At 44.0% G+C, this 22,664-nt stretch overlaps 2 non-coding genes and 1 pseudogene across 2 annotated transcripts; 1 reads left to right on the top strand and 2 right to left on the bottom strand.

Moving 5' to 3' along the window:
• The first annotated feature begins 1,630 nt into the window (after positions 1–1,630).
• On the top strand, positions 1,631–2,703 carry LOC148138694 (uncharacterized; annotated as a pseudogene).
• An 801-nt stretch (positions 2,704–3,504) lies between these two features.
• trnas-aga (transfer RNA serine (anticodon AGA)) lies at positions 3,505–3,586 on the bottom strand. Its single transcript has one exon. It is a non-coding gene; the product is annotated as a tRNA-Ser (tRNA).
• A 1,437-nt stretch (positions 3,587–5,023) lies between these two features.
• Positions 5,024–5,096, bottom strand: trnar-ucg (transfer RNA arginine (anticodon UCG)). Its single transcript has one exon. It is a non-coding gene; the product is annotated as a tRNA-Arg (tRNA).
• Between the last annotated feature and the right edge of the window lie 17,568 nt (positions 5,097–22,664).

The raw sequence follows: 22,664 nt of genomic DNA, 5'->3' as shown, positions 1-22,664 counted from the left end.
CTGCACATCGTTTGCGTTTCTATCGATTTTAATAGTAGCGTGTCTTTTGATTCTTCCCAACAAAGTATATGATCTCGCATTCCCGACATGAAACTGCATCTGCCAAGAATACTCCAATTGTTGGCGGGAATCCTGAGGAACAGAATGTACATGTATTTGGAAAGACAAGGACTGATTCGGGACAGTTAACATGGCTTTGTGCGTGGGAAATCATGTCTCACAAATTTGATTGAGTTTTTTGAAGAAGTAACAAAGAAGATTGATGAGGGCAGAGCAGTAAATGTGATCTATATGGACTTCAGTAAGGCGTTCAACAATGTTCCCCATGGGAGACTGATTGGCAAGGTTAGATCTCATGTAACAGCAGTGGACCTAACACCGACCCTTGTGGTACTCCGCCAGTACCTGGACACCAAGAAGAACATATTCCATTAACTACAACACTGTTTTCTATTGGCAAGCCAATTACTGATCAAAGCTGCAATCTCTCCCACAATTCCAGTCCACCGCATTTTGTATAATAGCCTATTGTGGGGAAACTTATCGAACAACTTTCTGAAACCCATATACATCACATCAACCGGTTTACTGTCATCTCCCTGTTTGGTCACTTTGTCAAAAAAATCAATACGATTCGTTAGGCAAGGCATACCCATCACAAAACCGTGCTGACTGTCCCTGATCAGATTATTCTTTTCTAGATGGTCCTAAATCCTATCTATAATAACCTTTTCCAACACGTTACCAACAACTGCAGTGAGACTCACTGGTCTGTAATTACCAGGGTTGTCTCTACGACACTTTTTGTACACGGGAACAACGTATGCTACGCTCCATTCCACAGGAACTATTCCTGTAGACAACGTTGATTTGACGATCGACGCCAAAGGCTCATCAATCTCTTCCCTTGCTTCCCAGAGGATACTAGGACAGATCCCATCCAGACCAGGGGACTTGTCTGTTGTCACACTCTGCAGTATTTCTATCACCTAATCCTTGTGAATCTCAATCTCTCGTACTCTGGACGCAAGTATCTCAGTATCTTCCTCGCCAACATTTTCACTTTCTATAGCGAACACTGTCGAAAAATATTTATTTAGCGCTTCCCCAATCTCCTCTGACTCCACACACAACTTCCCATTATTATCCTTGATTGTCCCAAATTTAACTCTCGTCATTCTTTTAATCCTGACATACCTATGGAAAACCTTAGGGTTAACCCTGATCCTATCTGCCAACAACTTCTCATGTCTCCTCCTGGCTCTTCTCAGCTCTCTGTTTAGATCTTTCCTGATATCGTTGGAACCCTCGAGAGCTCTAACTGAGTTTTCACATTTTGTCCTAACATAAGACTTCTTGTTCTTCTTGACCAGGGATTCCACTTCCTTAGTAAACCACGGCTCACGCGTTCTATATCTTCCTCCCTGCCTGACAGGTACATACTTATCTTGGACACACAGGAGCTTTTCCTTGAATAAGCTCCACATTTTAATGTGCTCACCCCCTGCAGTTTCCTACCCCATTCTACGCTTCCTAAATCTTACCTAATCTTCCTAAATCTTGGGACTTGTGCCTCACAACACACTTCACATTCAACAACCAGATATACGAACAAATCAACGGAACACCCATGGGCTCACCGATCTCGGGACTCAGAGCAGAAGCAGTAATGCAAAGGTCAGAGCAGTCTTACCGCAAATTCAACCCAAACACTGGTTCAGATACGTGGATGACACCTTTGTAATCATTAAAAACACGGAAATAGAGAAAACACACAGGATCATCAACTCCACACTCACAGGAATCCGATTCACCAGAGAGGAAGAATAGGGCAACCAACTCCCATTCCTAGACGTGATGGTACAGAGAACACCTAACGGAGAATTCACCACAAAGGTACACAGGAAAGCCACACACACAGACCAAGTCCTGAATTATGAGAGCAACCACCCCAACATACACAAACGAAGTTGCATCAAGACACTATTCAAAAGGGGCACAACACACTGCAGCACACCAGAACTGCAAAAAGAGGAAGAGGAACACCTATACAAGGTATTCGCCGAAAACGGATATCCTCGCAATTTTATCAACAGATGCCTAAGGGATAGACCACGGAATGAGGACATGCCACAACCCAAAGGACTAGCCACACTACCACACATCAAGAACATCTCCGAACTGACAGCCAGAATACTGCGACCACTAGGACTCTTAACAGCACACAAACCAACAGCCACACTCAGACAACAGCTTACAAGAACTAAGGACCCGATACCCAACATGAGCAAAACTAATGTAGTATACAAAATCCCATGCAAGGACTGCACAAAACACTATATAGGACAAACAGGAAGACAGCTAGCGATCCGCATCCAGGAACACCAACTAGCAACGAAACGAAGCGACCAACTATGCGTAGTCGCCACGCACAGAGACGACAAGCAACATGAATTCGAGTGGGACAACACGACTATTATAGGGCATGCCAAACAAAGAACAGCCAGGGAATTCCCAGAAGCATGGCACTCATCCACAAACTCCATCAACAACCACATCGACTTGGACCCAATATACCAGCCACTGCAGCGGAGAGCTGAAACTGACAACAGGAAGCGGCAAGGACAGGCCACTATAAATGACGCAGGAAACAACACAGAAGCGCTTCACAGGAGGCTCCCAAGCACTGAGGATGCCACCTAGAAAGGGGACGAAACATTTCCAACAAAACCTTCCAGCTCGGCGAACAGAAACACATCATTGTCTTGAGTGTTCCAGAGTTTTTCATTGTCCCAGAGTCCAGATGAAGTTTGCATTCCTCACGTACGTGAGAGAGAATGATTTCAAAGTCTCAGATCAGTTCCTGTCCCGAGAACATCAGAGTCAATGTCCCGTCCTCTACTCGGTCCGACAGTTCACACTTCTTCATTCTCCTCTGATTCCATTTCCCAAAGAGTTTCTCAAGATTTACAAAGCTGGATCCTAAATTATATGGTTTGCTTCCGAAACATTTTTTCAACTGCCAACTGACAATATTTTCACAGTATCACTTCACAATCCTCTGGCTTGCACCATGTCCAGGGATGAGAAGTCCCGTTTGGTGGAGAGATTCCCGAGGCTGATAAGTGTCACTTTGGAACAAAAATGGTTAAGTGGCGATTTCCTGCGGTTGTTTCTAATGATGGGAGAGGGAGCGGTGGGGAATGAGCACTTTGACGAGCAGAAGGAAGTGTTGCCACTGACCCGAGTCAGAGAACAGTGGACAGGGATTAAAGGAATCTAATGAAAAGCAGCACTTCTGCTCAGGACGTTCAATAACAGCTGCAGAAACCCGATGTGTCGAGCAGTGTATCTGGAAAGAGAAACAGAGATAATGTTTTAAATATGGAACATTTCTGATGTAGAACTCGAGTTTCCCCAGTCTAATCAAATTACCGGCCTGGTTCACAAAATAGTTTTTCTGAACTTTGAGCGAAAATTGTACCAGCAGGAAAGCATTCATAACGTAGTCAGCAGGATTCGAACCTACGCGGGGAAACCCCAATGGATTTCTAATCCATCGCCTTAACCACTCGGCCATGACTACAGACAGCTCTGGTGGGTTGAGCATTGACCAAATCAGCCGTGATCTCATTGAAAGCTACCGTTGACTTGATGAGCGAAATGCTCCCATCTCCTTTCATACCTTTGCTGTCATTTGTGAGGTGCGAGACACCAATGTAAAAGAAGAAAAGCACAAAGGTAGGAAAAGATATTTGCAGGCAAACTGAATCAAAATTATTTATTGAAAGGAAAATCACACTTGGCAATTTGCCATATCTCTTTGCGAACATGACCAGCAGAAGTAAGCAAGGGAGCTATTGATCTGAGTATTCTCGGACCTGAAGCAAACAAAGGTTAGTGACATATTCATTTCTTTTTCTGGCGAACGAAATGATCTTTCCTGATGGTTACAATGAAAGAGATGGTTCCCAATAAAAGACAGAGATTAATTCGCATGTAGATATATTTCAATGTGACACGATTCATTTTCAGTCCCGAATTACCCCAGAGATGGAGGAGGTGAGTTACTTTTCTTCACTCTTCAACTCCTCAGCACGGAGGTACAAACATGAAACCGCTAGAGATGGACTTCTTGAATTGGGAACCAGAGACACTGAAGAAACTAGGCAAAAGTGAGGACTGCAGATGCTGGAAACCTGACTTTAGATTAGAGTGATGCTGGAAAAGCACAGCAGGTCAGGCTGCATCCGAGGAGCAGGAGAGTCGACGTTTCTGTTGCCAGTCATGCTCCGCTGCACAAACAATTTTCGTTTTTGGCTCAGATTTCCAGCACCTGCAGCTATTTGTTTTATGTTAACCTTCATAATGTTTTGGACAAAACCAATGACCTGCCAGCATCGGAAAATCGGCAGAAGTACTGGTACACCGATATGTTTGCTGAACAATACAACCATTCCATGAGCGGGAATACGATCCGGGCCACGGTGCTGAGAGTACCGAATCCTCACAAGTAAATAACAAGACAAGGCGATAGATACTATCGTATTTGGTGTAAATAAAACACCCTGTCTGAACATTTTCGTTGCAGATTTTTTTCAAATTGTCTTCGAAGATTTACAAAGTGGGAAAAGGCCATTCCGCCCGTGTGCATTGCGGCTAATCAGAGAGCCATCTATTCTAGTCGCAGTTTCGAACTTTGGCCCAAAGTCTCGTGTGTTCTAATGTTTCCAGGTCAAATGTCAATGAGGTTATCCTATGTTCTTACATGGCACAATAATGGGACAGAAGTATAACGAATTGGAACTCTTTTGAGGAACTCATGCTCATTTTCACCCACAGAGGGAGACACACCAGAAGATACCGCCAAACTGACGGAGGTGTCCGTTGTGGAGAGCTGGAATTTGAAATGGACAATAGGACAAATGCAAGCTTTACATGCGGAAGCACAGAGGCGATGTTTCGAGAAAACTTTTCAGGGGAGCGTCAACGTATACCACGGTTAAAGCGAAACATTCCCCCGCGAGCCAGGCAGGACTCGAACCTACAATCTTCTGATTCGAAGTCAGACGCATTATCCATTACGCGACTGGCCCAAAACACCAGCCGGCGCTTGGCAGAATGTCGATATGTAATGCCATGGGCTTTCACGGAATCAGAATTAAAAAGGTGAACAAGCACCGACGATAATCACCAACATTGCTTCACTTCGAAGTTTCCAATTTGTGAAGCAGTGCCTTTCTCTGGCAAAGGAGAAACATTTGTCCTCAGCTGCCTGCTTCAGGGTCGCGTCCTTCTCGGCTGGACGTTTCCATCGTTTTATTCATAGTCACGACGCGATTTCATGATCCACTCCAGTGAAAAAGTGTCATGGTGTCGTCCAAACAAGACTCTGCAGAAACTCAGCGAGAAACCTCTGGTCATTTCGAGCTCAGGATGTGGAATTAGACGAGATGCGTGACACCTTTTATTGGCGCCGCCACTTCACTGAAATTAGCGGCTCAAAACGAGCCGTTGTAAGCATCAGCTTGATTTGTACCTTCCTGCAGTGCATTTGCTAAACAAAATCAGATCGCTCCCATCCGGCCCAGCTGACTTATCTATTATCACACTCTGCAGTATTTCTAATATCTCTTTCTTGTGAACCTCAATCTCTTCTCGTCTAGACGCAAGTAGCTCTGTATCTTCCTCGCCAACATTTTCATTTTCTATAGCGAACACTGTCGAAAAATATTTATTTAGTGCTTCCCCTATCTCCTCTGACTCCACACACAACTTCCCACTATTATCCTTGATTGTCCCAAATTTAACTCTCGTCATTCTTTTATTCCTGACATACCTATGGAAAGCCTTAGGGTTAACCCTGATCCTATCTGCCAACAACTTCTCATGTCTCCTCCTGGCTCTTCTCAGCTCTCTTTTTCAGTCTCTCCTGATATCGTTGGAACCCTCTAGAGCTCTAACTGAGTTTTCACGTTTTGTCCTAACATAAGACTTCTTGTTCTTCTTGACCAGGGATTCCACTTCCTTAGTAAACCACGGCTCACGCGTTCTATATCTTCCTCCCTGCCTGACAGGTACATACTTATCTAGGACACACAGGAGCTTTTCCTTGAATAAGCTCCACATTTTAATGTGCTCACCCCCTACAGTTTCCTACCCCATTCTACGCTTCCTAAATCTTACCTCATTGCATCGTAATTTCCCTTCCACCAGCTGAAACTCTTGCTCCGTGGAGTACACCTATCCCTTTCAATCACGAAAGTAAACCTGAGAGAATTGTGATCGCTGTCTCCAAAGTGCTCACCTACTTCCGAATCTAAAACCTGGCCAGGCTCGTTACCCAGTACTAAATCGAAAGTGGCTTCGTCCCTTGAAGGCATGTGTACGTACTGTGTCAGGAAGCCCTCCTGCACACAGTGGACAAAAAATGACTCATCTATAGTACTCGTACTGTAGTGATCCCAGTCAATATTTGGATATTGTCTTGAGTGTTCCAGAGTTTTTCATTGTCCCAGAGTCCAGATGAAGTTTGCATTCCTCACGTACGTGAGCGAGAATGATTTCAATGTCTCAGATCAGTTCCTGGCCCGAGAACATCAGAGTCAATGTCCCGTCCTCTACTCGGTCCGACAGTTCACACTTCTTCATTCTCCTCTGATTCCATTTCCCAAAGAGTTTCTCAAGATTTACAAAGCTGGATCCTAAATTATATGGTTTGCTTCCTAAACATTTTTTCAACTGCCAACTGACAATATTTTCACAGTATCACTTCACAATCCTCTGGCTTGCACCATGTCCAGGGATGAGAAGTCCCGTTTGGTGGAGAGATTCCCGAGGCTGATGAGTTTCACTTTGGAACAAAGATGGTTAAGTGGAGATTTCCTGCGGTTGTTTCTAATGATGGGAGAGGGAGCGGTGGGGAATGAGCACTTTGACGAGCAGGAGGAAGTGTTGCCACTGACCCGAGTCAGAGAACAGTGGACAGGGATTAAAGGAATCTAATGAAAAGCAGCACTTCTGCTCAGGACGTTCAATAACAGCTGCAGAAACCCTATGTGTCGAGCAGTGTATCTGGAAAGAGAAACAGAGATAATGTTTTAAATATGGAACATTTCTGATGAAGAACTCGAGTTTCCCAAGTCTAATCAAATTACCGGCCTGGTTCACAAAATAGTTTTTCTGAACTTTGAGCGAAAATTATACCAGCAGGAAAGCATTCATAACGTAGTCAGCAGGATTCGAACATACGTGGGGAAACCCCAATGGATTTCTAATCCATCGCTTTAACTACTCGGCCATGACTACAGACAGCTCAGGTGTGTTAAGCATTGACCAAGTCAGCCGTAATCTCATTGAAAGCTGCCGTTGACTTGATGAGCTAAATGCTTCCATTCTCCTCTCCCACCTCTGCTGTGAATTGTAAGGTGCGAGACACCAACGTAAAGGAAGAAAAACACAAAGTTAGGAAAAGATATTTGCAGCCAAGCTGAGTCAAAATTATTGATTGAAAGGACAATCCCACTTTGGCAATTTGCTAGATCTCTTTGCAAACATGATCAGCAGAGCTGATCAAGAGAGGTATTGATCTGAGTGTTCTTGGACATGAAACAATCCAAGATTAGTGACATATTCATTTCTTTTTCTGGCGAAGGAGCTGGTCTTTCCAGATGCTCACAATGAAAGAGATGTTTCCCAATAAAAGACGGCAAATAAGTCCCATCTAACGCTGACACCATCGTGAGCGCTGCTGTTTCACAATACCACAGAGTCAGGGTCAATTCCCGCCTCATGCAACTGAATGTGTGGAGTTTGCACATTCTCCCCGTGGCTGCGTGCACTTGCTCTGGTTTTCTCCCATAGTCCAAAAATGTACCGGTTAGGTGAAATGGCCGTGCTAAATTGACGTGGTGAATGGAGAGGAATGCATTTGGGCTGGGGCGGGTCGGTGTGGAGATGCTGGGCCGAAGGACCTGTTTCCATATTGTAAGTATTCTAATCTACGGTAATCAATGGCCAAGGTATGACGCACGTTGTTCGATGTTGCATATATGACTTTTCGATTGTTTTTCTTCAAAGTTTCTTTACAATTCAAACGGGAGTGGAAGAAGGGAAATGAATGTCTCCCATAATTCTTGCCTTCTTTTAGCATTCACGGGCGGTATTTTTCCTGTACTTTTTTTTTACACTGTGGTTACTGTTAATGTTCTTGTAAGCTACACCGGCTGGTTTCCTCTTTCCTCAATGTTCCTCATCTCTACCCAAACACATTTTCCATCCTTATCTCCTGAATCAATGTAATCTCTAACCATTGCATAATTGCCACGGAAACTGGGCTTTTCACACGCCTGTGTATGTCATTTTCCAATATTAATTGATCGTTTACTGTGTTGCAATTGCGCATGTGAAGAAGAAAACAGAATAGAGGCAGGTGGTCCTGGGTTTCAAACGCACATAATTGCACCTAAAACGCAGATTACTGCACACAATGCGATCACGGAAGCATCCACCGAATCGTCAGGAAGCACACAATAAGTACAATGCTGGATGTCATGTCAGGAACAGGACCAGAAACACAACAGAAATACGTCTCTTGGGTACTATTTTTGACGCTTTTCTCAATCAGCTATCGTGTTTTACATATGTTCCATCGGTAGTTACCTCACACAAGGAAGTAACCAGTGCTGCAGACGGTCATATAATCCGAGTCCCAAGTCCCGGAGTCAGAGAGACTCAGTGCCCTGTGTGTACCTACACGGAACAGCTGTGCATGGGGTTTATCGGGTAACTGAACTGCATGAATGCAGCTCGATGGTCGTCTGTCTGCTTCTCCTCTATAGGTTTCTGTGCAGTCCCTGCGTGCAATCTTGTCAACTATGTTTGTCCGGCACAAGATGGGCATTGGTCGCTTGTCTCTGAGAGAGGCTGTTGGTTTATGTGTTGTCATAATTCCGAGTGTAAGGAGGAATCTGTTTGTCAGTTCCCAGAAACTGACTTTAATAAATGGAAGCGTGCTTTGTAACTTGCCGCGTGGCATATCCTCGTTGCGAAGTTCGTGCACTGCGAATCACGTTGCAGGACTATCCAATTTTGGCAAATAATTTGTGTGGCAGTCACGAGTTGCCACGACCAGCTATCCCTCGTTGCAATACGGACAAATGGCAAGAACTACAAATTCGATTAGAGCAGCACAAGGCTAATGTGACAGGGCAAACAGAAGGTAGCCAGAAGATTTCTGGGTGTGGGGCAATCACCCAAGGTACCTTTTCATATGAAAGTCTGTGCACCAGTAGAATCTGGGACCCAATTGTCTATGTTGATTATTCATATTCCAGACAACCTGTGTTGTTCCCCGTTTACTCTGAAAGTGAATAGACATAGTTATTTCACCGTTATTTCGAAAGAAGATCCTGCATTGAATCTGTTCGCCGTTATTTGATGCTGTGGTGAAAAGGTGGGCAATCGCGATGTGAAACGTTGCGATACTTTCATTTCCTTCATTACTGTCCTGGTGATGGAGAAAGGTGATCACCGGGGCATTGATGGCCTAATTTAATCACGGATATAATTGGAAATGTTCACTCTTATTGGTTCGTTGTTGTTCTGTTTTGTTTTATGATACTTGAGCACTTTCTGGGACTTGGCAATAAACTAAATCTCCAGTAGGTTTGGAATTGCCTCGCTGTTACTTGTGCGAGCGGTTCATGTCAGAGACGACTCACAGTGCATCACAGACAGCACTTACGCTTCGGTGTGTCTGATCATGGTACTGCCTTTTCAGTTCTGATTCTGTTCCACGTTAAGAGCTGTCAGGTTTTGGGTTCGCTGGAGAGGAAAGTGGGTAATGCGATATGTGAGGTATTTTTCTTTAGCCAAAATCTTTGATGGCGAACTTGGGAAAGTGTCAAGAAGAATGGTCATTGGCAGCAAATATCCGGAAAACCTTCATCTCTGGATCGGTTGGGCCCATCCACCCTCCAAACAAAATAGCCAAACTCGCTGAGTAACAAACATCATGCGTTTTTTTTTTTTGCAAATGGTGTATTCAAACCGTTGCCGGTGGCTGGAGCATCTCAGAGTTGTCGAGCATGGAAACAAATCCCGCGAGCCAACTTCCCCTTGCTAAACAGATAACCGAAATTAATCCATACATATCTCACAATATTTGTGCCTTATCTCTCCGAGGTCTTCCTGTCTATACACCCATTCAGATGCCTTTGAAATGCTGTGAGTGCACCAGACTCTGCCACTAAATGTGGCAATTCATTCCACACACAGAAAAGTTCTGTGTGAAAAACATGTGTCCCTCACATCCCTTTTAAATTTTTCCTCTCTCACATTAAATGTTTGCTATGTAGATTTGAACTCGCGTGTCTTGTGAAAAAGTGCTCCCTGACTATTTAATTTGTCTGTCTTCCTCATGATTTTATAAGCTTCTGAGAGGCCATATCTAAGCCCTGAAGCTCCTGGGAATCTGACAAAGCCTATTCAGTTTCGTTCTCACCTCCAAGCAGTGCAAACCTTGCAAATCCTTGTAAAGGTTTTCTCAACGTACACTTGAAAGAAGTGTGTCCAGCTGCAGCACTTGCTTGACCGCGTGGTCACTCTGGAGCTGCGGGTGGACTCACTGTGGAGCATCAGCAATTCTGGAGAGTTATGTTGCCTCCCAGGTGCTCAGGCCAGGGATGTCGCCCATCGGCTGAAGATCATTCGAAAAGTGGATCGTGAACAGCCAGTTGTCTTGGTGCATACAGGCACGAGATGAGGACATGTAGGGAGAATTCAGGGAGCCAGGAGAGAAATTAAAAAGGAGGACCTCAAAGGTAGTAATCTCTGGATTGCTGCTGGTGCCATGTGACTGCCAGCGTAGAAATGAATAAAAAAAGGCACGATGAACACGTGACTTGAGGAATGGTGCTGCAGGGCGGGTTTCAGATTTGTTGGACTGTGCGACCAGTTCAGGAAAATGTGGGACGATAAGAAAATTGACGATCTACATCTGAACCAGACGGGAACGAATGTCCTTTCGGGAGTTTTTGCTACTGCTGTTGGGGAGGTTTTATACTAATGTGGCAGGGGGCTGGGAACCACAAGATTAAACAAGTCGGCAGTGAGGTGGAAACTGGAAACGCTAAGAATCAGGAAGATAACATTAAAAATGGGAAGAGTAGGCAGAGAGCAGATGAATGCAAAAGAACTGGTGGCCTGAAATGCATCTACTTTAATGCATGGAGGAAAGACAGATGAACATAGGGTTTAGGTTGATGCCGGGGAATATGACGTTATTGCGATCACAGAGATTTAGTTGAAGGAAGGGCATGGTTGGCAATCAAATGTTCTAGGATATAGATGTTTCAGATGGGACAGGGAGGGAAGAAAAAGGGGAAGGTGTTGCATTGCTGGTCAGAGATGATGTCCTTGCTGTGCGAAAGGAAGACACCATGTAAGGCTTGGGTCGTGAGACACTATGGATGGAGTAGTGAAATAAGAAGGGTGAGGTTAGATTTTTGGGGCTGTATTACAGTGAGCGTGAGGTGTAAGAAAAACATAGTGAAACAGATCATGGAAAGACGTAGAGGCAATTCTTTAGTTTTGATTGGAGATTTCCGATTTCCCAACATTGTCCGGGATACTCTTAGCGACAGAGGTCTGGATGGTATACCATTTGTAAGAAGCCTCCAGGTGAGTTTTCTGCGGCGGTATATCAATAGTCTGAGGAGGGAATAGGCCATATTGGAACTGATATTGGGGAATAAGCCAGGGCTGGCGATAGCAGTTGCCGTGGGTGATTTCTTTGGGAAGTGTCCAATATTCTGTAAGTTTTAGAATACTCATTGACAAAGATGAGAGTGGTCCTGAGGAAAGAGTACTATCCTGGGCCAAAGCTAATTATATCAAAATTATGCAGGAGGTCGGAAATGTGGATTGGACACAGCTATTTGTAGGAAAGTCCACAGTTCATATGTAGTAGGCTTTCAAAGATAGGTTAAATATAGTGCAGGATAGGCATGTCCCGTTGAAGAGAAAGTGAGGTCTGCAGATGCTGGAGATCAGAGCTGGAAATGTGTTGCTGGAAAAGCGCAGCAGGTCAGGCAGCATCCAGGGAACAGGAGAATCGACGTTTCGGGCACAAGCCTGAAGAAGGGCTTATGCCCGAAACGTCGATTCTCCTGTTCCCTGGATGCTGCCTGACCTGCTGCGCTTTTCCAGCAACACATTTCCATGTCCCGTTGAAGGCATAGGATTTGAAAGACAATATTCGTGAACTGTTGATGACAGGACAATTGTACGACTCGCCAAGAGGAAAAGGGAAGCATACATAACGCCTCGGCAGCTAAGAACATAATGGTCCCTCGAGGAACATGAGAAGAGTAGGACAAGTCTTAAATGAGGAATCAAGGGGGTTAAAAGGGGTCATGAAACAACTTCACGCTAGCACAATTAAGGAGAATCCTAAAGCCTATTATTCATAAATAAGAAGCAAGCGGGTAACCAGAGAAAGGATTGGTCTACTAAAGGAAAATAAAGGAAGGGTGTATGTCGAATCTGAGAGACTGGGTATGATTCTGAATAATTATTTTGCATCAGTGTTCACTGAAGAGAGGAATATGATGAATATTGAGTCTAGAGTAAGACATTTGATTAGTCTGGATCATGTTGACTTAAGTAGGGAAGCTGTGTTGGGCAGGCTAGGGGTAATTAATGTGGACAAATCCCCAGGAACGGATGGGATCTATCCCTGGTTCCTGAGTGAGTTGAGAGAGGAAATAGTTGGGGCCCTGACAGATATCTTCGTGGCGAACTTCAGCACAGGTGAGGTTCTGACCGACTGGAACGTTACTCATATTGTCCACTGTACAAGAAGGATAATAGGGATATTCCGGATAACTACAGAACAATGGGCCTAACATCAGTGTTGGGAAAGTTGCTGGAGAAGGTACTGAGAGATAAGATCTATTCATATTTAGACAATAATGTGCATATCAGTGAGAGGCATAGAGTTTTTTGGGAAAGTGCCCAAGTTGATAGATGAAGGAAAGGCTGTTGATGTCATATACATGCACTACAGTAAGGAGTTAGATGAGGTTCCCCATGGTAACCAAATACAGTACGTAAAGTAACATGGTGTGCAGGGTGTTCTAGACAGGTGGATAAAGAATTAGTTGAGCAATAGGAGACAGAGAGTGGCAGTTGAATGGAGTTTCTGGAAATGGAGAAAGATGACCAGTAGTGCTCCACAGGGGTCAGTGTTGTGGCCACTGTTGTATGTGATATAGATAAATGTTCTGGAAGAGAGCACGGTTGGAATTATCAGAAAGTTTGCAGATGACACGAACATTCCTGGACTAACAGAAAGTATAAGTGACTGTTAAAGAATACAGGAGGATACTGGAAAGTTGGGCGGAAAAGTGGCAGCTGGAGTTCAAACCAAACAAATGTGAGGTGACGCATTTCGGTCGGTCTAATTCTAGATGGGGTTATACAATGAAGGAAGAACTTCGGGAAAAAAAAAAGTTGATGGACAGAGAGATCTGTGAGTACATGTCCATTATACACTGAAGGTCGCTGCACAGGTGGATAGAGTGGTCAAGCAGGCATATAGTATGCTTGGCTTCATTGGATGTGGTATTGAATAAAATGGCTGGCAGGTCATGTTAAAATTGAACAATACATTGGTCTGGCCACACTTAGAATACTGTGCAAATATCTGGTCGCCACATTACCAAAAGGATGTGGACGCTTTGGAGAGGGCGCGTAAAAGGTTTAAGCGAATGTTGCCTCGTATGGAAGGTACAATCTAGGAAGAGAGGTTGAGTTGTTTTGTTTTCATTAGAAAAGAGGAGTTTGAGTGGGACCTTTTTGAGGTTTACAAAATCATGAAGAGTACAGACAGGATAGATAGAGAAAAGTTTTATGTCCCAGATTGAAGGATTAAATACCGAGAGGTCACGCTTTCAAGATGAGTGGTGAAAAGTTTAAGAGGGATACAGTGGGTGGTGGGTGTCTGGAACGCGTTCCCAGCAGAGACGGGAGAGGTAATCACGGTAGATACATTTAAGATGCGTCTGGACAGATGCATGAGTAGGTGGGGAGCAGAGGGATACAGGTGCTTAGGAATTGGGTGACAGGTTTAAACAGTAGATTTGGATCGGCTCAGGCTTGAATGGATGAAGGGCCTGTTTCTTGTCTGTACATTTTCTTTGGTCTTTCTTCTTAAATTACGCCAATTTCATTACATAATCTGAGAGGTCTAAGTGCCTGAAGTGAATCGATGCTGAAACACTAGTCATAAAAATTCTGAGTGTGGGCTTTTGTGTGGTAGCGGGATCGAGGGTTTTAAGATGCTGGATTTTAAGCTTCAGTTTCTATCGAATTGTGGCTTCAAATACCAGCATCGTAAGTGAGCTACTATGTGGAGATGTATGCGTGAGAACTGCGCATGTGTGGATGCCTTTTAATTTGAGTGTTTGCAGCTCCTCAGTGTGCTTACCCTCTCGGTGATAAAATCAGCGACCGTCTCTGAAAACAACGCAAGTTCCTGCTGTCCGATGTATCCTCATATCCAGTCGATAGCTTTGCTTTTGGATGTCTGCGTTGCCAGTTTCTGTATCTCAAATAGTTAGCGCAGTTGGCTGAAATGTTGGTGGTTCGAGCCCACCCAGGGAATAAGCCTCAAATATTTCAGCACAAGCATTCACCCCGACCATGTATTGACATTGGAACCGGGAAAACTCATCCATGATTCACCCCAAGTCCGCAGGGAGTGAGACGTTTACACGCAGCAGAATACGACATCACTTTCTCCAAGCTCCCGATGCCAACAGAGAGCGGCCACTGCAGCTTCAATCAGCGACTTTCTGCCAAGCCATGGGAAACAACTCGTGAAACCTCCTTCCTTTGTAACAGCTCTTTCCGTGAGAAAGGAGAAAAACATACACTTTAAATTGGAAAGGGCTTCAGGACATTGGAATGTTGCTCCAGTTCTTGGAACTTGTTATAAATAAAACTCCTGCCTTGAAAATAGGAAGTGGTAAAATGTTTTAGGTCGAAAGAACAAAGAAAGTGTTGATTGAGATGACTCTGTCTCGTCAGCAGATAGGAAATGCCCAACACTGTAAACGGAAATGATTGGATTTCCTTAGGTAACGTCCCGACGGATTTACGGCCTGCCAGAGTGATTGGAAATCACATCAGCGATATAAAGGTGAGGGTAAAAATATGAAGATATTAAGGTTGAACCTTAAATCCCGGGACAAGTGCTGAATAGATTGTAATGCTTTGAAGGAATAACTGAAGTGAAAGGTGTGAATCATATTGTGATTAAGAGGAATGAACTGGATCCTAACAAAGTGCTGATGAATTATGCTCGCAATGTAATAGCAAACTAATCCACAGTGCACCGTGCTTGGTTCGCTCAGTCGGTGCAGTGTGAGATGCTTAATCTGTGGTTGGTGGGTGCAATCCTCACAACGGGCGCTTTCACCGCTTAATACAATTCCGGCTCTTCTTTCCACGTGTAGTATTGCAACCCTTCGCAGGGGAATGTTCTTGCTGCTTTCATTGACACATCTGTCCGCCTGCTTTTGATCACACGTCGGTTTCTGAGTGAACACTGTTTCCATTTTACTGGAGACACCAGAGACAACTTTATCAGTGCAGCCGAAAATACGATGAATGATGTCCGTTTCAAAACGTGAGGTTCCAAACCAACCGTGCACCACCCAAAGTGTTCAAAGGCACGGAAAGCGAATGGCCACTTGCTCGGGGTCTGACAGAGACGGATCAATGTCACATGGGTCCTGAACCAATTTTTAGTGATTCATATTGTTCTGATGGAAACCGAAGGGAACTCTCCCTCAACGTTTTGCAATTGTTCTTCTTGTGTTTAACGTATGAACAGTATATTGTCAGTAACGAGGGTGGACGTGCGGCAGGATCGTGAGGTTTCAGTGTGGGACATAGACACAGTAAGTCAAATATCCCCAGAGCACAGGAGAGCTGTTTGGTCCAGGATCACTGCCATTTTCTCTTACTAAACCAACAAATGACATTATTGGAAAATGCTGGTAGTATCTTGGAAATATAAATCGATTTAAGACTTCAGGACTAGTGACACTCCTTTTCCATGTGCATCTCCACCTGCGTTTGCACACTCTTCCTTTTTATTGAACGTCTCCTGACTTCCAACTTTATATTCAGCTTCTCTTTTATTACTTCCTCTCCAACCATTTTCCCAGTCTCCGATTTTGTATCAGAACTGTTCCATCTTTCACATTGCCCAGGACTTCGAACTGAACAAATAACTCTGTTTATATTTCCTTAGATAGCAGATGACCAGAGACTGGAAGGCAGTGTTGTTCCGAAATCTCATCCATGATTCACCCCGAGTCCACAGGGAGCAAGACGTTTACACGCAGCAGAATACGACACCATGTTCTCCAAACCGCCGATGCCAACTGAAAGCGGCCACTGCAGCTTCAATCAGGGCTTCCTGCCAAACCCTGGGACACAGCTCGTGGAAACTCCTTTCTCATTAACTGCTCTTACCGTGGGAAAGGAACAAAACTTCCATTTTAAATTGAAACTTCAGGAGATTGGAAGGTTGTTCCTGTTCTTGGAACGTGGTATAAACAAAACTCCTATCTTGAAAATAAGAAGTGGTAAACGTTTTAGGCCGGAAGAACAAAGAAAATGTTGATTGTGAGGACTCTGTCTTGTCAGCAGATGGGAAATTCCCAATACTGTAAACAGAAATGGTTGGGTTTCCTAAGGTAATTTTCCAACTGATTTACTGCTGCCAGAGTGAATGGAAATCACTTCATATGAAAATATTCGGGTTGAATCTTAAATGCCGGGACAAGTGTTAAATAGATTGTAATGTTTTGAAGAAATAACAAAAGTGAAAGATGTGAATGATGTTCTTTGTGATTGGGAGGAATGAGCTGGATCTTTGCAAATTGTTGTGCCAGGTGAATTATGCTCAGAATGAAATAGCAAACTAATTCATCGTGTGCCAACTCTGGATATCTCAGTTCGGTGCAATGTGAGGTGTTTAATCAGAGAGTCGTGCGTCCAAGCCCCATAACAAGCGTTTTCACTGTTTAATCGAGTTCCAGCTCTTCGTTCCACATGCGGAATTGCAAGCCAACGCTGGTGGAGCATGCTTGTTGCTTTCATAGACACATATGTCCTCCTGCTTTGATCACATATCGGTTTCTGAGTGAAAACTGTCTGCACTTTCATGGAAGCGCCAGAGACAAGTTTATCAGTGCAGCTGAAAATGCTATCAATGATGTCCATTTTACAACATGAGATTCCACAACATCCGTGCACCAACCAAAATGTTCAAAGACACAGAACGTGAATGGCCATTTGTTAGTGGTCTGACAGAGACGGCTTAATGTCTCATGGGTCCTGAACAAAAAATAACTGATTCAGAATGTGCTGATGGAACGGAACGGAGCTCTCCCTGTACATTTTGCAATTGTTCTTGTTGTGTGCTCATGTAAGTTTATGTAATGAACAGTTTAGCGCCAGTAACGAGGATGGGGGTGGGGAAGGATTCTGAGGTTTCAGTGTGGGTCAGACGTGATCTGATCGAACGGACAAGTCAAATATTCCCAGAACATGAGAGAGCTGATTGGTCCAGGATCACCCCCATCTTCTGTTTCAGAATCAACAAATGAAATTGCTGGAAAATCTCAGCAGGTCCGGTCACATCTTGAAAATGAAAACCGAATGAGATTTCGGGACTGGTGACACTTCTTTTTCCATCTTCATGTCCCTCTGCCTTTCTCCAAACTTCCTTCTTATTGAATATGTCCTGACTTCAAACTTTATATTCAGCTTCACTTTTATTGCTTCCTCTCCAAACATTTTCCCAGTCTCTAAAACTGTATCATGCTTGTTCTATCTCTCGCTTTGCCCAGGACTTCCAACTGAACAAATAACTCTGTTTCTATTTCCTTCGATACCAGATGGCCAGAGATTGGAAGACATAGGAGGACGGTTAGCGCTTTCAGAATATCAAGTCTGCTCCGCCATTCGATCTTGGCTAATATCGTTCTTAACCCCATTCTCCAGTCCTCTACCTGAACACTTACTCCCCAGTCTTAGGATCCAGTCTTTTACCCAGAGTGGGTCCTAATCCGTCCCAAAACCCTTCACATGTGTTGGTAGCTGTTACACCGAGTCTACGTGACATCAATCTCAGTGTCAGTGATTCTCGGCAAACACGAACTGTTCTGAGCAGCTCGATCGGGTCTCTGGCCCCACTGTGATCCTGCGGGGGAGCAGTAATCATTTTCATCTCCTCCGGAAAGGATCGGCGCTTCAAAACAAAAAATGGACAGAAAGAAAGATAGGCTTGTGTGTCAAGATATGTGGAGGTAATTGCTTTCTGACCTGGTCAGTAAACCTTACTCTGTATATCCCCGCAAATTCTAGCTGTCGTGATGAAAGGGAATACAAGTCCAATTTATTGCCATCTACACTTTTATTCGATATGTATTCTTCCTTGTTCTGAATATGCAGGGAGTTTCCAGCACTGATGGTCACCATTTCTAACAGTGCATGCCAAGGGTCCTGATCTTTTCTGGAGAGTAGCAGTATCAGTTTGTGCGAAAGTGGCCCAGTAAAAAGCTTAGAAGAAACATTATTGTTCCCTCTTTCCGGGCGACAGTCTTTCATATCATGATCGATGGGGCTTTATTGCATTCTCATCAGCAAACCTTGTTTTGAATTTACTCGCCCAATACTACTGTAACGGTGAAAAGAATATAATTCCGAATACCTGCTGCGTGAATTTAATTTTGAAATTTCTATTAGCAGTGGTCCTTCATATGTGGTGATGTCTATATCACTGCTGGCCATCCTGTTTAAGAGTGCCGTTACATATGTTCCTCTGTCTTGGCGCTGCAGGGAAAATTGTCTGAGCCGTTTCAGCCAATATTTCTTGGATATTTCAACATGGTATTCTTTATTTTTTCAATCATGTCCTCTTTAAGGACAAGTCACCAGGCACTGATCCTTTCTGTAACAACAGTACCACATTTGCTTGACATGCGAAGGTGGCCTGGATCAGTAACAAGGAGAGCATTCATTTCCTTCTGTCACAGCGAACACCGGATTCATGATGTTAATCTCTGTCAAATGCATCCGAAAATGTGCTCTGAAAGCTTCATTTGAACGCTGTCTGGCGTTTCTCAACGTGTGTCAACCAAAAGCAGAAATCCTCAATCATAGTTTGGAGCAGTTCACATATTCGAATTTCGAAGCAGCAGACACGCATACAGTTCATTCAGTCAACCACGGAAATGAAAAGATTTACAGGCACAGATGAACTATCGACTCTTGTTCTCATACTGGTAATAATATTACTGTGTGGCCTGAAGTCTAAGCCTTGTCGTCACTGAAAATGAGGAAATCACAGACAGGCTGCCGAATGACGCAGTATGTATTTTGTTTTCTTGTTCTCACAGAGTTCCAGGAAAGTATGACAGCGAGGGAGAGGAATGCAAGTCAAGTGCAGCTCTGGTGAAACCCCTTCTGTCTAATTCAGTCATCAATAAGAAACGTGAATGCGGCTAAAGCGGGAAACCTTTTCACAACTCGAACAAAGAGCAATCATGAACAGTGACCACCTCTTTGACATCTCAGATCGCCTTTGACCTTCCCTGAATATGTATAGAAACTAATTTTTGTACACCTCAAAGTGAGAAGTGTTTGATTTACCGACAATAAGTGAGTCGCATGTCCTTGATTTCCATATAGGTTTCCAACTCAGCTTGCAGCCAGGTGGCAGTTGCTCATGGCTCTGCTGGATAATGCACTATTATGAAGAAAGAAAAGGAAAGTTGGAACTCTTATTGGCTCTGGGTTTCGAATAATCTTGCTACGTGTTCTGCCATTCTCGGATTCCAGTGCTAAACCAGTTTTTCAGTTCATCCGAGCAGCAGGAGAGTCGGCGTCTCTGCCAGGAGTAGAATTCATCATCTCCAGTGATCACTTTATCTGAGGAGAGAAAATGAACAAAGTTTCACACAGCGATTAATCGGAATTGCATTCCGTTTCAGCATGGTAGCAGGTATGGGCTTGCAAATTCAAAGCCAGATTTGCTGATGAGAACAACAAGCACGACCGCTCAGATAGAGCAATTCCTTCCCACCGCTTATTCTGCAGGACTGGTGCAGTTGCTGTGAGTCTGCTGCAGGGTATCATCAGGTACATGCTCTTGGGTTTCCGGTTTTGGCCTGTGTGCTCACGTGGCTGAGCAACCTGAGACTCTGATTTCAGATTCCACTTCTTAAGAAGGCTTGTGTTTGCATCCCTGCACGGCCACGTGTGCTAATGGATTAAACTGGCAACGTTTTGCAGGAATGAGTTTTGTTAAAGTTGAACAGAAAAAAAGCAGTCATTTCTTCTAACCCGGCTGTGATGTGGCACAGCAGAAAACAACCAACATGTCAGTGCCCATGTTTTCACCTTGTGCTGTAGTTGTCACGTTCCCCTCCAGCTCGAAAGGCCACCAGCATAATATGCGACTCAAAAACAGGCTGCGCCAATCTTTCATATTCCAGACAATTTGCATTTTTCACCGTTTCTCTGAAAGTGAATGGAGATATGTATTTTCCTGTTTATGTGAAATTAGGTTCTACATTGAATCTGCTCGCAGTTTTCTGTTATTGTTGCGAAAAGGAGGATATGAAACTTGGTTACGTTTCCCTAATTTCCTTAATTTCTGTCCTGATGAGAGAGGCTGGTGATTGGTCCTCTCGATCCGATGGAGACATCAGCCCAATTGTTAACCTCATCTAATCGTGACTGTAACTGGTAATCTTCACTTTTCATGGTTCATTGTTAGTCAGTTCTGAATCATGTTACTTGAGCACTTTCCTGGACGTATTGGTGCACTAAGGCGCTAGTACGTTGAAAGCACCATTTGGAATTGCCTCGCTGCAATTTGTGTGAGCAGCTCATGACCCAGACGACTCGCTCTGCCTCACAGACAGCATTCGTGAGTCCGTGTGTCTGAAAATAGGTTGTCTTTGTCAGTTCTGCTTCTGTTCATCAGTTGTCAGGTTTTGGTTTCGCTGGAGAGCTGCGCGTGCAACATGATTTGTGAGGTATGTTCTGCAGCCAAAATCTCCCACTGAGAAGTTGGGAATATGTCAAGAAGAATGGTCATTGGCAGCCTAAGACCAGAAAAAAAATGATTCGTTGCTGGTTTTAACCGAAGCAGCCTGTGGGAGTTATCTCAAATGGGAGTGTACTCGCTTTGCATGCGAGAGATTGCGGGGTTGCTAGCTGCATTCTCCATCCCCTTTTAGGGCGGCACCGTGGCTGAGTGGTTAGCACTGCTGCCTCACAGCACCAGTGTTCCACGTTTGATTCCTGTGCGTAGTTTGCACATTGTCCCTGCGTCTGCGTGGGTTTCTTCCCACACTGCAAAGATGTTCAATGCAGGTGAATTTGACATGCTAATTTGCCCATAATGATCGGTGCATTAGTTTGAGGGAAATTGGTCTGGGTGAGTTACTCTTTGTAGGGTCGGTGTGGACTCGTTGCGCGGAAGGGCCTGTTTCCATACTGTGGGGAATCTAATCTAACCATCTTCCAGAAAACTAGCCACTGACCAAGTGATGAGTGCCTATTCAAACTGGTGATCGTCACTGCAGCATCTCAACCACTGTATTTGCCAAATTTTCACGTTTATTCTTTTTCAACATTCCTGTCAGTATAATGATCACATGCATTTGAAATGTTGAGAGTGTACCAGACTCCACCACTAAATCTGACAATTCATTCCAAACACGCAAAACTTTCTGTGTGAAAATAAAATGTCCTTCAGATCCCTTTTAAATTTTACCACTCTCCCCTTGAACCTGTGTTTCCTTGTTTTGAACTTGCCTGTCTTGGGAAGAAATATTCATTGACCATTTACTCTGCAGTCTCCTTCATATTTATATAAACCTCTGTAAGTCCATCCCTAAGCCCTCAAGCTCCAGCGAAAATTTTCATATCCTACTTAGCTTTACGCTACAATCCTAACACTGTAAGCCTTGCAACGTCCTCATACATATTATCGAACTTGCGCCAAGTTCGCCATTGAAAGGGCGTGTGTTAAAGTGCCTGAAGTGAGGCGATGCTGAAACACTCATCCTGAAAAACGTGGTTGCGGGGGTTTGTGTGGCAGCGTGGCAGAGGTGTCGAAGGAGCTGTCTTTAAGCTATAACCTCGATCCAGTCATTGATTTGAATTCCCACCACGACCAGAACCACAGGTGAAGACGGGAACTCTGTTTTTCATGAAAGACCTATAAACATTGAGATGTCAGGATTTGATCCCATATTCGGCTGATTTTTTGACAGGAACTTTCACTAACTAAGGCTGAGGGACTGCCCAAGCTCAACGATTCAAAACCATGTGTGCATGTACTTGACTATTCGAACACAGGAACTCGGACTCATTTTGTGTGTGTTTCACAGTTACTCGGTGTAAATTTAAAACAACCTCCGTTTATGCAGAAGAGTTCAAAGCTGGATATTCTCCACTGAAAATGCACAGGAAGAGGCAATCTCTTATTGTTTTTGTTGTAAACTGATAACTTCGACTTTTAAACTGACAGGATAACGAAGATCTGTCCATCGTCTTGTGCACCTTTA

Source organism: Chiloscyllium plagiosum, unplaced genomic scaffold (genome assembly GCF_037043375.1).
Source record: "Chiloscyllium plagiosum isolate Xiang-an unplaced genomic scaffold, Cpla_swu_hap1 HiC_scaffold_39, whole genome shotgun sequence".
NCBI lineage: Eukaryota > Metazoa > Chordata > Chondrichthyes > Orectolobiformes > Hemiscylliidae > Chiloscyllium > Chiloscyllium plagiosum.
The sequence above is the reverse complement of the archived record's forward strand: the minus strand, read 5'-3'. Positions and strand labels throughout refer to the sequence as shown.